At 38.9% G+C, this 16,096-nt stretch overlaps 1 long non-coding RNA gene across 1 annotated transcript in view; it reads left to right on the forward strand.

Moving 5' to 3' along the window:
* LOC126759580 (uncharacterized) overlaps window positions 1-16,096 on the forward strand; it is a 497,180-nt gene that overhangs the window by 239,928 nt on the left and 241,156 nt on the right. The gene's annotated exons all lie outside the window — the stretch shown is intronic.

Genomic DNA, 16,096 nt, shown 5'->3' on the forward strand with positions numbered 1-16,096 from the left:
CGTTGTATGACTGGTAATGGCAAAAGTTTTTGACAAATCCAGCGCTAGTAGAATAGTCCTTTTATAGGGTTTTCTTTTGGTTTCGGAAGGGGAATCTTCCAAAAAAGATGCCGCTTTAAAAAAGCAGCATGTACGATTCATATTGTCCGCTAAAGATACACCTCTTTCGGGATCCCGCCCAGTTAGCATTACCTAACTTTAGTGGACTTGCGGAACAGTATGCTCACGTACTAACCCCTTAACACCGGCTGCTTTAGCTTGTATTTGGATCTTAGCTTGACTTTAGCTGAGAGGGCTCTCTTACTTTCTCTACCAGTGTTAGCCATTTTTCGTAACAGGGCCGCTGTCACTGTAGCTGCCTTGTCACAGGCTCTTTCAACATGTGCTTTGAAATTTAGAAGCCAAGGTACCTCAGGGAGTTTTGCGTTGTAATGTTGTATCCATCTTTATTTAAGATGCCCGTTTCTAGCTAGCGGTCGCATTACAGAAGTTTGAGAAAGTTCTTTCGCAACCACTGTCACAGCAATGGCGTCCACATAGGCAAATATTTGAACTTTTTTTGGTCGCGGTAGGTGTGTAATCCCCATTGTATAGTACATTCCGTAGTCATGAACCCAATACGAAGCCCTGCGGTACTCCATCTGTCCGCACGTAGCTTTTTGGACATGCATCGGTATCGTACAGTAGCAATCTGTCAGACAGATACTAATTATCTCTGTGTGTTTCTTGCCTCCAGAATACACCGATCTGGTTCCCTCTATGGCCTTGACCGCAATGTTCGTAAATTTGCCGACTGCGTCTATAGTGGATCGATATCTCATGAAACCAAATTGGTTTTCAGACCAGCCAGACAACTCTCCTTCTATGTGACGTTCCAAACGTGTGCAGATCAGCATCTCCATTATTTTAGCCATCATTTCGATCATACAAAGTCGCTATGCACTCGGTTCGTTCGCCGGTTTGTTTGGTTTTTAAAGGAGGACCATGCTCTGCTTCTTCCATATCCTCTTATAGAGCGTCATATGTTACCTATGCTTTAAGTACTGTACACTTTACACAAACCTTTTTCTTGGTTGGTTGGGTTCGGATGGTGTGTGAAGGTCGAGAGTAGCAAGGCGATAAGACTCCCCTCGATTGTCGAGTTCCTCAGGTTTGAGCAATGGAACCACCCTTCCGATTTTCCATATACCCGATACGCGAAGAGTACTATAATCAAGAGGCAGTATTACTAGTTGCTTCTTACATCGAAGTAGGGACCCCGTCAGGCTGATCGTGATCGAGAATATCTTTTGTCATCAAATAAACCTCAATTGCATGAGTTTTTGTTTATAGTAGGGGGAAGCATCGAAAGCCGGTGTGCGGAACTTTAGTCTGCTAAACCCAACCTATCCCAAACTCAAGACTCTACTATGGAACCACCAAATAAGCTATTTCTTCGTGGGAGCGACAAGACATTTTCGTCTCCTCTATAGCACGGACGGATTGCTGTAACTGTCTTAATTTGGTCAAGATGAAAGTTACCGCTTGCGAACAGCTTTCCACTTATCAGAGGACTGACACATAAGTCAAATTTTCCACCGTTAAACTACCACCTAGTGCAGTTTCTAACTTTTCCCATATACTTAGAAACGGAGGATAATGGAAAAACACGTGCTCAGAGTTTTCTATGGACTCCGTACACATCGAGCATTACAGATTGAGGTCATTTTGAAATTTTTATAGACGGTCTCTGAAGCACCCATGCCCGCTTAATATTTGAGTGAGGTAGAAATCCAGGTCCCCATGTTGTCTAGTTATCCACGTGTGGATATCAGGTATAAGTCAGTGAGTCCACCGTCCTTTGGTTGAGGCTTGTCACTGTTACTGCAATATAAGTATGCTTTTATTTCTTTCCTTTCCTTTTTTCTTTTCTGTAATTGGCGCTGATAGCTCATATAATCTAGTGAATTCGTCTTCCTGGATATAACTAGTTGGGAAAGCACTTGTTACTGTTATTGCTGTAAGTCTATGCACCGCATTTATTCTGGCATATTGATTTGTCTAGTGCCTGTATCCATTATCTATGTATGAGTCTTAGCCTAACATATATGTCATAAAGCGGCAAATAATCATTGTTAATGAACCCCGTCAAATCTATATAACAGTATGTAATAGTTTACACTCCTGAGGTCCAATAATTGCCATCACCAGTTCACTGGAGCACTCAAGCTTAGATTAAAATAGAAAACAAAAATTTATGGTATCCAAATTTTTGTGGTTGAAAATACAAAATGAAAGCAGCAATTCCTGGAAATGTAAAATTTCTTTTCTGAAACATGCCTTGGACACGTTCTGTTCCAAGTACACGCATATACATATGTATGTTGGCATTTAGACGCCAGGATTTCTCTTCAGGTGAAATATTTAATTGATGAGCGCTATGCTTTGGCGCAGACTAGAGTCCTTAGAAATAAACGCACCTATACGGCAAGCCAATGACATGCATGCGTAAGAGAATGAACAAGAAAAAACAACAACAACAACAATGCGTAAAACCAAAAAACAAATAAATAAACGCACCTTTATTGAGCACAATCCAATGCGTGGCAAGTTGCAGATGCATTTTGAGCCATCAAGTACTTTACATACAACCAAAGATGACTACAAATATGCATGGATACACACTTACATACTATACATACATACATATATACTTGAGTACATAGGAGACACTTCATGTACTGCTCTACTCACTTGCACGCGCTCACTTGCCGACACACAGGATAAACAGGACAACAGCCAAAAGGAAGAAGTTTATATAATCGCCGTGTCGCGCATACAAATGCAGGAAATGAGGAACTAAATGTGCGGTTCCTGTGTGCTTATATATGTATGTATACATATAGCCAGCTTGTTGTATAGAGCCTGAAGTGCAGCGGCGCATGCGTGCCGAGCAGATGTTTTTGGCACACGCAGCATTGCCCCGTCAGCACCAGCAATCGCTCCCCTCTTCCACAGCCACTGTTGTGCAAGTATCAGCAATAGAACTGTTTGTTGTTGTGTTTCTTGGTAATATTTGTTGCTTGTTGTTGTGGCTAACAGGGTGTGGTGTGTGCCGTGTCTACAGGAAGGAAGCAGAATAGGGTTTGGCTTAAGGATTAGCTTATTTAATTGTTGATGGTAATAATGCATGCGAGAAGGGTAAGGCTATTTTTGTGTTAACAAAATTTGACAAGAGAAATGTACATATATTCAAGCTTAAATAATTTGGTGGTAAAATAAAGTAGTCCACTAGAGTTAATAAGTGATTTAGTTCACCCTCATAAAATTAAGAAAGTTGGTATGTTATTAGGCTGTGATCGACTCGAAGCGTTTTCGAAGCATGCATATTTAAACTCTCACTTACCCCAACCTAAAAGCAGCCACCGGTTGGTTACCTACTATGGTACAGACCTAGGGTCACGCATTCAACACCCAACCAGTTTTTAACGATGCTCCATTTTTGTAGAAATTTTTCCACCGAACGGGATTTTATTTAAAAACAACCAAAAAAATTTAAGAAGTTAATCCATGATTAATTTTGTAAAGTTTTGATTTCCCCTCTTGAACCCTTAACCGATCTCCAGCAAGACCGCCGAAAGTTGGCTAGGAAGATTCTCCTTAAAACTGTGTCTAATCCTAAAACCAAAATTAAAGTCATTATTAATATACGGTCATTATTTCCTTTGCAAGATAATATAGATTTGTAAGGTGAAGTTAATCTTCAATTGTTGAAATCAACCAATAACAATATATATAAGAGTTAAAATTATCAAAAATTTTTTACAAATCTATCTAAGAAGGACGTAAAAACTTTTCACAATCATCTACAAAACTGTTCTTTCGAGAAACGCTTTTAAGCTTTTTGGTTCATCACTAAATTAAAAAATTCAAAAAATCTATATTTCCAAATATACATACATATGTTTATCACAATACTATAATAAAGTAGAAGTTTGTGAGTGTGAATATTTGTGACTTCTTCATGACTAAATGGCTGGAGCGATTTTATTAAATTTGGTATGAAGTTTCCGCTTCGCGAACAGCTTTCCACTTGTCAGAGGACCACCGTTAAACTACCATCCAGTGTAGTTTCTAACTTTTCCCTTATGTTTCGAAACCGAGGACAATGGAAAAACACGTGATCAATGTCTTCTATGGACTCCGGGTTTTCGGATTGCACCACTCACAGAAAAACGTCTCCAGGTGCTCGGTGACGGAAGAAAATCAGTCCTATTACTTTCCGGACAAACCCTGTAGTCTCGTTAATTCGGTCTCCCTGGATGTCTATGGGCGGCATACTAGCTAGTATTTCGGCTGCTTCGATGGATATAGTTCGGAAAGCACTTGTAACTCTTACTGCTGTGAGTCTATGCACCGCATTTATTGGTCTAACATACGTTTGTATGTCCAGTGCCAGTATCCATACTGGAGCAGCATATAGTATTATTGAGCTCATGGCTTTTGCGATTAGAATTCGACAGCTAGAGCGCACATAGCTTCTACTTGTCATCATTCTTGTTAAGACATTGTAAATATCATTTGCTTTATTTAATGTGTATGCCAAGTGCTCCTTGAGTTTCAGTTTGAAGTATAATATTACCACTAAATACTTCAACTGTGGTTGTGAAGTAATCGTACACTCTCCTATAGTGAGGCTTACATTTTCCTCAATTTTCCTGGTGCTTATGAGCAATACTTCAGTTTTGTGCTTAGCCAGTCCAAACTCATGGAAGAAAAGCATTGGTGGAGACCATTTATGCATTCATTATATGTGACCTGGTCTACGAAAAGGGGGCTAACGTGCGAAAACTAGTTTTCTGGGAAAAGCTGTTAAAAATAATCATCAGTTTCTCGTTATCTCATTAATTGTTCTCCTTTTTTTTGACACCTAAGCCCCCTTTTCGTAGACCAGGTCACATATATATTTTGGAGGTCATCAAGTTGTTTAGCTACAGCTACCACTATAAGGTCGTCCGCGTATGCGATTAGCTTAACATCTTTTTGGTTGTGGAATTCTTGGCACTCCATCATACGCGAGATTCCAGAGAATAGGGGCCTAACACTGAACCTTGTGATACTACACTTGAAATAGGGTAGCTCTTGGTGCCTTCGTTGGTGTCGTAGATCAGCCTTCTATTTTCAAAATATGTATGTAACCCATTAAACCAAGTAATTCGTATCCAGGTATAATTCTTACCGGAACTGACATTAATAAATCAAACTCTATATCGTTTTCGTTTGAAATTTAAATATAAAGAAAAATTTTTGAATCTCTTCAGACCTTTATTAGAGAAAAACTTTAGCTCTACATCAGGCTCTAATTTTCATCAACCAAAAAATAAGACTCGACTTTGTTTCCTTGCTTCTGCTTTTTTTCAATGAATCCCACATGGTCAGAGTATTCATTCGAACATTTATTTCTAAAAGAAACAAAATAATATATTTTCATATTCACAAAAACAACAATTGCCGTGCAGACAACAAAAAAATCGATCAACTGCAAAAACATTCAATTATTCTCACTCAACGCCGATCAATGTGCCAAATACAACCCTTCTGCCTAAAAAAAATTTGAAATTTGTTTCAAAACCAAACAATTTTCAGTTAAATTTCTAAGCACATTGAGTGTTGACAGTTCGCAAAAATACACATACACGAATGCATTGTTGTATTTGGCCACATTTTGCGACAATTGTGAGCTGATGAAAGCGTAGGCAGCTGCAAAAACGCCACAATTGGTACACAACTACAAGCAGACGTTTTATAAATACAGGCTTTTATACAAAAACAAAGTAAGAGAAAAGAAGTGAAGTGAAAATGGCAAAAGAACGGAAGAAAAAACGCATTGAAAATTAATAATTTTTGACAAGCTAAATTCTGATGTGCAAAAATGCGACAGTTTTCACAAATAAATACACACACACATACGAACATTCGAGTGCATATGTGTGAGCGTGTATTGTGGAGCGATTAAGTAGCTGTGTCATGTCAGAAGCAGCGTGCGCTGAGTGATTTTCTTGACATATGCGGGCTGAGGTGAACATATATACACATGAATATGCAGGTGTGTGTGTTTATGATTATATGCATGTAGTGGTGTCACTTTTGCTGGTGACAATGACTACACCAACTACAAGCTGTTGTCATGCCGCCTGCACTGACTGCCATATACCCTCCTTCTTGTTGTTTGCTGTTGATGCCAATGACGATGATGATGACGCTGACAAGTCGTGGCAACTACGTGTTCCACACGCTGACAACTTATCGCCGCTGGGACATTTACTAATAATAAGCGGATTATGCGCTCGCCCGGACAGTTTTTGATATAAGCCGACATTGAGCGACGCCGCGCAGCGACACCGCCGCACTTGGCTGCTGACCAACAGGTTGCCACCGATCATAATGTGTGTGTGTGTAATAGACTAATAGAGTTAACTGCGTTTATTATTTATATTTCTGCAGCGCGGCCATTGCACATGCGCAGAAATAGTAAAGTTAATGACTATGAGGAAGCAGCAACAATGAGGCGCCGCTCAGCGTCGAGTTTGTGCCTTAAGTCTTTTGTGGCTTTGATGTGCCGATGTGCGTGGTGTGCTGCGATTAATAGGCGACTGGGGAAGACCAAAGTAAAATTGAAACAAATGCAAAAAAATACGAAAAAATAAAAAAAAAAACAACAAAACACAAAAAATAAGAAACATGTAAAAACAACAACACACAAAAAAAATATAAAAAATTTACACTCTCCGTGAATTGCTGATTTTATGAGGTGAAGTCTCATATTTAGCCCTAGTTAATACTTGGAAGCTGCCTGTTCAAGAATTTCGCTTGCTTTGCTCCGCTTGCACGCCATCCCCGGCCATGAATTGGCACTTAATAAGGTGCGAAATCTAACATCACTTAACAGCTCAATTGGCTGTGTGTTGTTGCATGCAACTGTGAATGATGCGCAAATTAGGTTAATCCATTCGCTTGGTCAGCAATGGGTTTCTATTTTCATTTGCTTAATTTTTCATTTTAATTTAAAAAGTAATAGCAAGTAAGGTGGTTAAAGTGCGAGTGCAGTCCGATTAAGTTTTCTTTAGGTTTTACTGGATAAAAGTGTGAGAGCATTGATTCTTCTTCTTTATTGGCGTAGACAGAGCATTGATTACCTGCAAACAATTTTTTTGGACTTTTTTGAATTTTGTACAAATAATAAAAATTTAAATTTAGGTATACGGATATTTCCACTAAGAATGCATTAAGAAAACTCTCTAAAACTTCAGGTAAAAAGATCCAGTAAAACGTGAGAAATCGTGGGTACCGTTTTTTTTTAATTCGAGAACAGAATACGACTTTGTGTTATTATTTTCAAAATAATTCGTATTCGATATTATGCACTTATGAGTATCAGTGTTTCTTCCAATCGTTTGAACACTCCTTAAACTCAATTCTTTTGGATCTCCATTATCTTTTGCAGCGATTTTCGTCCATACTTTTGAAATGACGGCCTTTCAAGTTTATCTTTGTTTATGGAATTAGGGAAAAAGTCGCGTGTTCTCTCGTCTCGTGTATATGAAGGCTGGGGCATCGCTACAATATTGTTTTTGGCCAAGAATTCACGAATTAATTTTTTGATCCATTTCTTTTAACAAACGAAAGTTACCAAGCTCATAAAAATACGTTCAACTTCAGCTGCTGCTACAGACAAAGTAAACCCTCTTTTTTTTTGTAAAAGGTTAGGTTAAGTTAATCTGGTAGGCCACGCATAGATCAGTTTGGTCCTTTGCGATACCGGATGGGGTTCAGTTGCTAAGTCCACGAGGATTAGTTATCATTTAGGATGCCTGCGCTTCAAATTTTAACAGATTTTGCGGCCTCACTATCGATACTTCCTTCAATGTACATCATACCATGGGGACCTCAAATGCTTGCAGCGTAGTCCTGCCAATGCGGGAAAAGTGCACAAGAGATGCTCCATTACCCTGTTCTAGATATGTCATATAATCTCCTCGATCTGTCAGACAAATCCAGTGACCAGCCGGTAGACGTTTCGAGTTTTTCTTAAAGCTCCCGTTATGCACAGCGCACCAAGCCTCTGAACCCCTTACTTTGGCTTCCAGTAGGTAGATACAGTGCGGCTGCGAGAGTCTCTGGTCTTGAACATAAAGCAGAAAATCCATTGAACTACTTCCTTTTAGCTAGGTTCATCGTATCGCAATCGTAAGAACTCCCATCGAATATTGTGGCAAGGCTGATAATTTTATCGGAAGCTAATTTTCAAATTTCTATGGAAAAAGATGAGGTGGAAAATAAAAGTGAAATTCCATTATCCAGCTTTTACTTAACATTTCGTCATTCATAAATTTCCAGGGAACCTGGTGCAATAGACGGAAATGATGTTAGCCGTCTCAACTAAATTCTGACGGACTCAAAACATTTTATCGGTTTTCATTATCAATATATAAGAGTTTAAGGTATTAAAACTGGCTGGCGTTCTAAGCTGTCCAAATGGGATCCATTTTGGAACAGACTTTTAATCAAACCCACCTAACCTTGGAGATTTGTGTGAAAAATCTGAAATCCGGTCGATGGTTCTTAAACAAAGCTGAAACAAATTTAACCCCACCTAACCCTGGAGATCGGGTTGGCGTTCTAAGGTGTCCAAATGGGATCCGTTTTGGAACGGTATTTTAATCTAATTTCATCTAACTTAGGAGATCGGTGAGAGAATTCTGAAATCCGGTCTTAAACAGCGCTCAAATGACGTCGGTTTTTAACAGAACCCACCGACTGACCGGAATATCTTCAAAATTTTCTTTGTTAGATATTACCAGATGAAACAATTTACACACATGCATGCAGTGCTTGGCTCAAAGAAAAATGAGATCCCTTTTTATGGCAAATTTCAAGTTTAGCCTTTGTTTCCTTATGACGGTAGTAAATTTTACATTTAAGTTAAGCGAAGCCTGATTACCCCATCTTGGAAAAAATAAATGACGGGCTTTGCGAAACATAGCTCCTAAACGAGAACAAGATGTTTTGTGGTTGGTCAGCTGGACCTGCAGATGGTCGATGGTCGTAAAAAGCCAGGGCAAACAAGTTCCCTATTTCCATGCTTATATGTATACTGAAATATATGAAATATGTTGAAAGAATCTTCAAAAGGTTCCAATATGTCGGGGTTTCTACTTCTGTCTGGTTTTTTGAAGAGGGAGTTGGGAAGAATGCCTGATCTTATTTAAGGTATAACCAGGTTCATTGAGATTTCCTGTGAGCCTCATATAGATATTCAACAACTTCTCAATGAATTTGATACATGTTTTCCGTATTCTCCAACCTAGCTGGCCAAATACTTTTAAATTGACTTTTGACTGAGAGGCGTCATACTTGTAGATATGCCATCCGAACGGGCTGGAACTGGACATACGGGGAACTTAGTCCCTTCCATTTCACGAACCTCAGCCTCGCTGTCTGTATTCTTTCGAATCTTGCTTACCTAATTTCTGAAGTTAAGATCTGATAGGATCTTCTCATATATCCTGACAGAAAGTGCTGCTTGAGACTTCCATCAGGCCCTTCCTTTGCATCAAGCAGACTTTGATCACATTATTTGGTAATTGTCAGTTGTCGGCCTTGGGCTGACTAGTCAGCTATGCCGATCTACACTGGTTATCCAAATAAAGAATTCCTCAAAATCTTCTTCATTACCGCTTTGCGTTCCGTTATGTAGTAAGATTTCTTGTTCATGTTCCCTGACTATCTTATGTTGACCAAACGGTCTGCTTAGAGCGCTTGGAATGAAATATTCAATTGAAGTTTCAATTACAACCATAGTAAAATTCAGGACTTTTAAACAATATACAAAGAGCTAAAAAAGCTAACGGTCATGGGTATAAAAATTGTAACAAAAAAGTGTTTCAAAAAAAATATTTACACAAAACCATCCAAATTGAGTGTGTGCGCACTTGTGGTCATTAACAAGTCAACCAGACAAACGGTACAACAACTATCCGCACAATACAAAAACAATAACATTTTCCAGAAAGCAAAATAAAAATTCCAAGCAATACCCGTCTGCTAGCCATGCGGTTAACATCAAAAGTGGCACGTTCATGCACTTGTTGCGACTTGTTACAACTTGTTGCAGCGCCTTCAAGGAAACGAGCTGCGAGACATGCAACGCCCCGCAACAGGTCCTGCCACATAATACTGTGCGCTGCCGCTACAAAACACGCAATCATTTTACAACCATTTCTCAGCGTTCATGCCACATCGGTGCCTACAACACACGTGCGATTATGATGCGCCAACTCTGGGAACTCTCATATTTATGCGCTGCCAACTAATTGCTGGCCGATAAATTTTCACATTTTCGCTATTCACCGGCGTTTATTAGAAGCTGCATGGTCTCTAATGAGAAACGTGCCTCAGCGCCAAAGCGCGCAACTCTTTAACGCGTTCGAAGAAAATGAAAAAAAAAATTGAAATAAAATTTTCCCTACACTTCGCTTATGCCTTTCGACGGTTTGTGGCGGGCGTGTCAGCTATTTGAGCAACAAGAGTCGAGGTTTCGTGAAAATACTGACCACTACTGCTGCCAAACTGTCTCTGCGCCCGCTGTGCGATCCCAACTCCTTGCGAGTGAAAGTAAATTTCGAGGACTAAAGATTAGCCTTTCCAATATTAATAAACGCTCATTAAGATTTCTATCAGCACAATTTGTGGTGAAAGCATTTAGTATTTGAGCAATTGCTTCATTTAGTTGGAAGCCGCTCAGCGCCAGCGCTCAATAGAGCAATAAATAACTTTTGTAAGCGCCAGCGTTGTACTTCTTCGGTCGCGCATCCTTCGAAATTAATGTGTGGGCGTTGGCGTTGATAAACACAAATAAAAATATCGCCGCCCATGTCCCATTTGTTATTTATGATTTAATTATTGTTTTCATTTTAAAAACGGCGAATATCAAAACAAATTATGGTATTCTACGGTGAAATTCCAATAAGTTGGTGGACGAAGTGTTTGTCAATTTTATCAAGTGATCTTCCAAAAACAATTTGGTTGTATTAATAATGCAGTTAAGGGTCTGTGTTATTCCTTTAGAAGAGAAAGAGATTCTGTTGCATCGCCTTTCATTTTTTATTTTCGCTCTTCTTCTTCTTCTGTGATTGTTATTGTTATAAACTTTTGCTTCAACGCAGATCTCAGGCTTAGCAAGTGTCTCTTTGTTGTACATAAATAAATATTTCCAGCGATCATTTGCTTGATTTTTGAGGTAATCAACTGCTTTTTCAAATCCAAATTTATTCAAAAAAGTAATTTCTAACATCAATTTTACCTCAGTGATCAATTAGAAACTATGTGTTCATTTGTATTAATGCTAAATCAATTTCTTCGGAAAACAATGTTGACTTTAGGAAATAATATATACCGAGTTTCGAATATATCTTGTAAAATGTGAAAGTTTTCCATACAAGAACTTGATTCCGATCGTTTAGTTTGTATGGCAGCTATATGTTATAGAGGGCCGATATCGGCCGTTCCGACAAATGACCAGCTTCTTGAAGAGAAAATGACGTTTGCAGAATTTCAAAACGATATCTTAAAAACTAAGGGACTAGTTCGTATATATACAGACAGACAGACAGACGGACAGTCGGACAGACAGACGGACATGGCTTCGACTCAGCTTGAATACTATCATTTATATATAAACTTTACTCCGACGATTCCTTCTGATGTGTTACAAACTCGTGAAAACTTAATATACCCTGCTTTTTTCTAATATCGATTTTACCTTAATGATCAAGCTATGAAATCATTTTTAAAAATAAAAACCAAAACAATATTGACTTCGGCTCAAAGATTCACTTGACTTTTATCGGTTACGAATGAGGAGCTTTTTCGTTAGAAAAGCACGTGTGCAAAATATCAGATCGATTTCTAAAAAAAAGTTTCTACTGGGTTCAAAAAAGAAAATGTGGCCTTCTATCACTTGAAAAAGAAGCTCAGAAAACTTCTGATGTTATCGGAAAAAGCTATATAAATTATATTACTTCAATGTTGCCACATTTCGTTCTCCACATTAAATCATGATATGTTAATTAAGTCAGCATAAACTTGCGCCACTAATAAATATATTATCAATATCAATTAGGATTCAATAAGGAATTGAAACCTAGTTTACGAAAAACATGCTCAGCTTCATAGATTTAGTTCTGAATTCTGAAGCTCTGAAATGATAGTGACCACTTACTCTGCTTTAATTTTCCCAATAGCATAGCTCTGAATTTTTGAACTTTTAGCCGACTCATCGATATGACTCAAATGGAACATAATAATAACACTTCATAATAACGAATTGTACCATTACCAATGTGGGCAAAACTTTTTAATTTATAATTTGATAGGACTATCAGTGACATCTGTGCCAAATGTCACATCAAATAACCATTAATGTACGCTCGTCCATTAAATTTTGTGTGCGAAATCAAATTTCTGGTGCTGAAACGTTCAACTTGTTGGAAAAGGTCTTCGGTGATAATTGTTTGTCGCTAGCAAGTGTTTTTTTATTGGTACAAATTCTTCAAAGAGATTCGAGAAAGCGTTGACAATGAATCACGCTCAGGACGGCCATCAACATCCACTGATGATCAACACGTCAATAAAATTAAGACATTGGTGCTTGAGAATCGACGATTAAGGGTTCCAAATTTACTGAATTTTTTCGAAAAATTGCGTCGTTTTAACGTCTGTGAAACAATGCTTTCCGACTACCAGGATATCATGAACCTTATTATTACTGGCAATGAGTCTTGGATCTATACTGACGATCCGGAAACAGACGAGAACTCGGCCGAATATCGTGACAAAAGCGGGCCGACAACCACGTCAAAGCAGGTCAAAAATCAGGGTTATACTTTGATTATCTAGGTGTGTTGCACTACGAATTTCTTCCGATCGGCTAAACAAATAAAATTGCCGTGTGACATCTGACTTTTCAGAAAACTCAAACGACCGCTTTGGGGAAACCATTTCGAGTTTATTGACTTTAACTTCTGTTTCGAGGAAACCAGTGGCACAGATGTATTGGGTCAAGGGGGATTGCTTTGTGGGGAAAAATTTTAAAATTATGTACAAAGTTTTACTAATTTTTGCTCATTGAAGTATTCTTTTTTGTTGTTGTTCTGCCGAAATTACAATACTTGGTGGAATTTAAGTCAAGGCTCATTCCGCTTATGTAGAACCAACATTCGAGGGAAGGAATATTGCCATAATGTTTGTTCAACTTTCAATACCGTGTAGCGAATTTTGTAGCGGTTCACACGTAAATACCTGCCGAACTTCGTTTTGTATTATTCAGTAAACGATCGTGTGTTCTTTTTGTTGTGAATTAGTCAGATCATCCTTAAGTTACAGCCAGTTTCAGTAAGGCCCTTTTAATAGTACTGCTTTTGAAGAAATTAGTTTGGTCTACACCGAGCACGCTAGAAAGATCAAAGCTCAGCTATGAAAAGCAATGTCCATATAAAATTCCTACTCCCAACTCATGTGTTTCCCACTGGCCAAAGTATTACTCATCATGAGAGAGAAGAAGTCTGCGCTATTGTACGGACTGACTGACGACTAATCTGTTATAAATCTTAATCTAGTCATTAATAGAGCTGCCACTTCACTAACAGCTTTCCATATTACAGAGGACTTACACCGTGAGACTACCTCCTAGTGTGGTTTTCAGCTTTTTAGTCTTCTATACACTCTGTACATTTCGAACCATATGGACAAAAGTCATGACGATTTTTGTATAGGCAACTTTTAAAGCAACCATGGCCACTGAGTATTTGAGTCTGGTGGAAGGTTACCATTTTGTCAATCTATCGACGCATCTATGTTGGAATCAGTCTCTTCTGGGTTCACCCTCCCTCCTAATTTGTCATCACATTGTGATCCTTTTGATTTTCACCTCTCTCTTTGCTGCAGTAGATGTGTCTGATAAGTTGTACTTTCGCTCGAATTCGTCTCCCTGAATGTCAATGGGCGCCATACTGGCTAATACCTCACCAGCGTCGCTTAATATGGTTCGGAAAGCACTTATTACTCGTATTGGAGAAAGCCTATGCTTTTGGTTTTTTGGTCTAGCATATGATCACCTGCATCCATATTGCAGCCGCATACAGTATAACTGATCTCATTACTTGAGTTATTAAAAATCGTTGGCTGGAACGCACATAGCGTGTATTTGCCATTATTCTAGACAAAGCATTACAAATTTTATTTGCTTTACATGTCATTTTTTCCAAGTACTCCTTGAATTTGAGACTTTAGTCTACTATCAAGGCACTTCAACTGTGGCTGTTAAATAATCTCAAGTTCTCATATGATGAGCGAGTGCGCGATATCTTTTTTTCAATTTACCTACAGCTTATGAGCAAGACTTCTGTTTTTTGCTCAGCCTGCTTTTGACTCAAACAATCGACGCAAAACATTTATGCATTCATTTATTTGATCCGGAGGTCATCCAGATGTTTAGCCACTGCTACCACTATGAGGTCATCCGCATATGCGATTTTTTCACATTTTTTGGTTGCTGTTTTTGGTTGATTTATGTCTTATCACCACGTCGAATATCAGTTTCCATGGTAGTGGGCCTAAAACCGAGCCTTGCTGTACTCCACTGGAGATAGTGTAGCTCTGAGTGCCCTCAATCGTGTCGAATAACAATCCCTTATTTTGAAAGTAGTTCATTACATTTGAATCACCGTAAGCCTTTTGCAAATGAACCTACGAGCTTTACCAATTCGCGACTTCATTCAGCCATTTCGTACTATTTTCTTCAACAAACGACTTCATAAAGCTCAAACTACATATCGATCATTTCTTAAAACCCAAATTTACGAGTAACTCTCTTATTATTTTTGTTGCTTCGGCGATGTAAATGATCGCCCCAAAAAGTGTGTGTATGCAGACGACATTAAAATGTATAAATGCATATAAAATTACCAGCAGTGGCAAGCGTTTACAAGCAATCAACATAATTTAGCAGCACAATGGCAACCCTGATTGCCATAAAAATTCATTAATTGCATTTTTATGGCCACAATATGTCGCGACCAATTTACGGTGGCATAAGAAATCAGCCAGCCACCTACCACTCCGTGCATAAAAAGCTGTAGCTGTAAATGTAAATATGTATGCGTGCATGTGGTGACAAGTAGATGTATGTATGTGTTAGTGTGTGTGTTTATGGCATGGAAAGGCATACCCCCTGCTAACGAGCGCTCGCAAATCAAGTGGACGTCCGGCGCATTAACATTGATGCACCCACAGTGGGGCGCTAGCGCTCGGCACAACGAGCAGCTCATCAGAAACGCCAACAACAACAACAGTAACAGAATTTGGAAATGCATTAAAATTGCATAAAGCAGCGTTGAGAGTCGAAAAGTGACTTGACTCAATTTTAATCATATTGTAATAAGCGTTAAACAACAAAAATAACAACAACAACAACAACAACAGAAAACAACGGCGTTGCAAACGAAAATGTCAACGCATAAACAATGAGCAACAAAACGACGCTGAGGCAGCAGTTACACACACACACACATTTGCACATTTGTGGCAAGTACGCTGTTGCAGTTGCAGGCGGAAGACAAACATAAATACGGATGCATAAATCGAATTACAAATCCAATTACCAGCAAACGCTCACATGGAAGAAGAAGAAGAGGATCGCATACATGTGGCAACAACTATGCTTGCAACATGCAACTTGACGCACAAATCAGAAATCAGTGCTGACCGTGGCCGTGGATAACTCATAAGCGTTGCGTAGGTCTTGCGAAATTGTGTTGTAATAACAGCGATTACAACAACATGCTGTGTTGCAAGCACGCACTTGCCACGTTGACATAATGCAAATGTTGCTGCTTATATGCACGCACATACACACATTCAAGAGCATGCATAATCAGCACACCAACAACAACAATTGCAAAACTCAGCATCCATCGCAGCAATCGGCCGCTCTTCGTTGCCTTCGTTTATGAAACACTCGTTGAGTCGTGGTCTTCATCTAAATGAGACGCAACGCTAA

The sequence above is a fragment of the Bactrocera neohumeralis genome, chromosome 5 (assembly GCF_024586455.1).
Source record: "Bactrocera neohumeralis isolate Rockhampton chromosome 5, APGP_CSIRO_Bneo_wtdbg2-racon-allhic-juicebox.fasta_v2, whole genome shotgun sequence".
In the NCBI taxonomy this organism is placed as follows: domain Eukaryota; kingdom Metazoa; phylum Arthropoda; class Insecta; order Diptera; family Tephritidae; genus Bactrocera; species Bactrocera neohumeralis.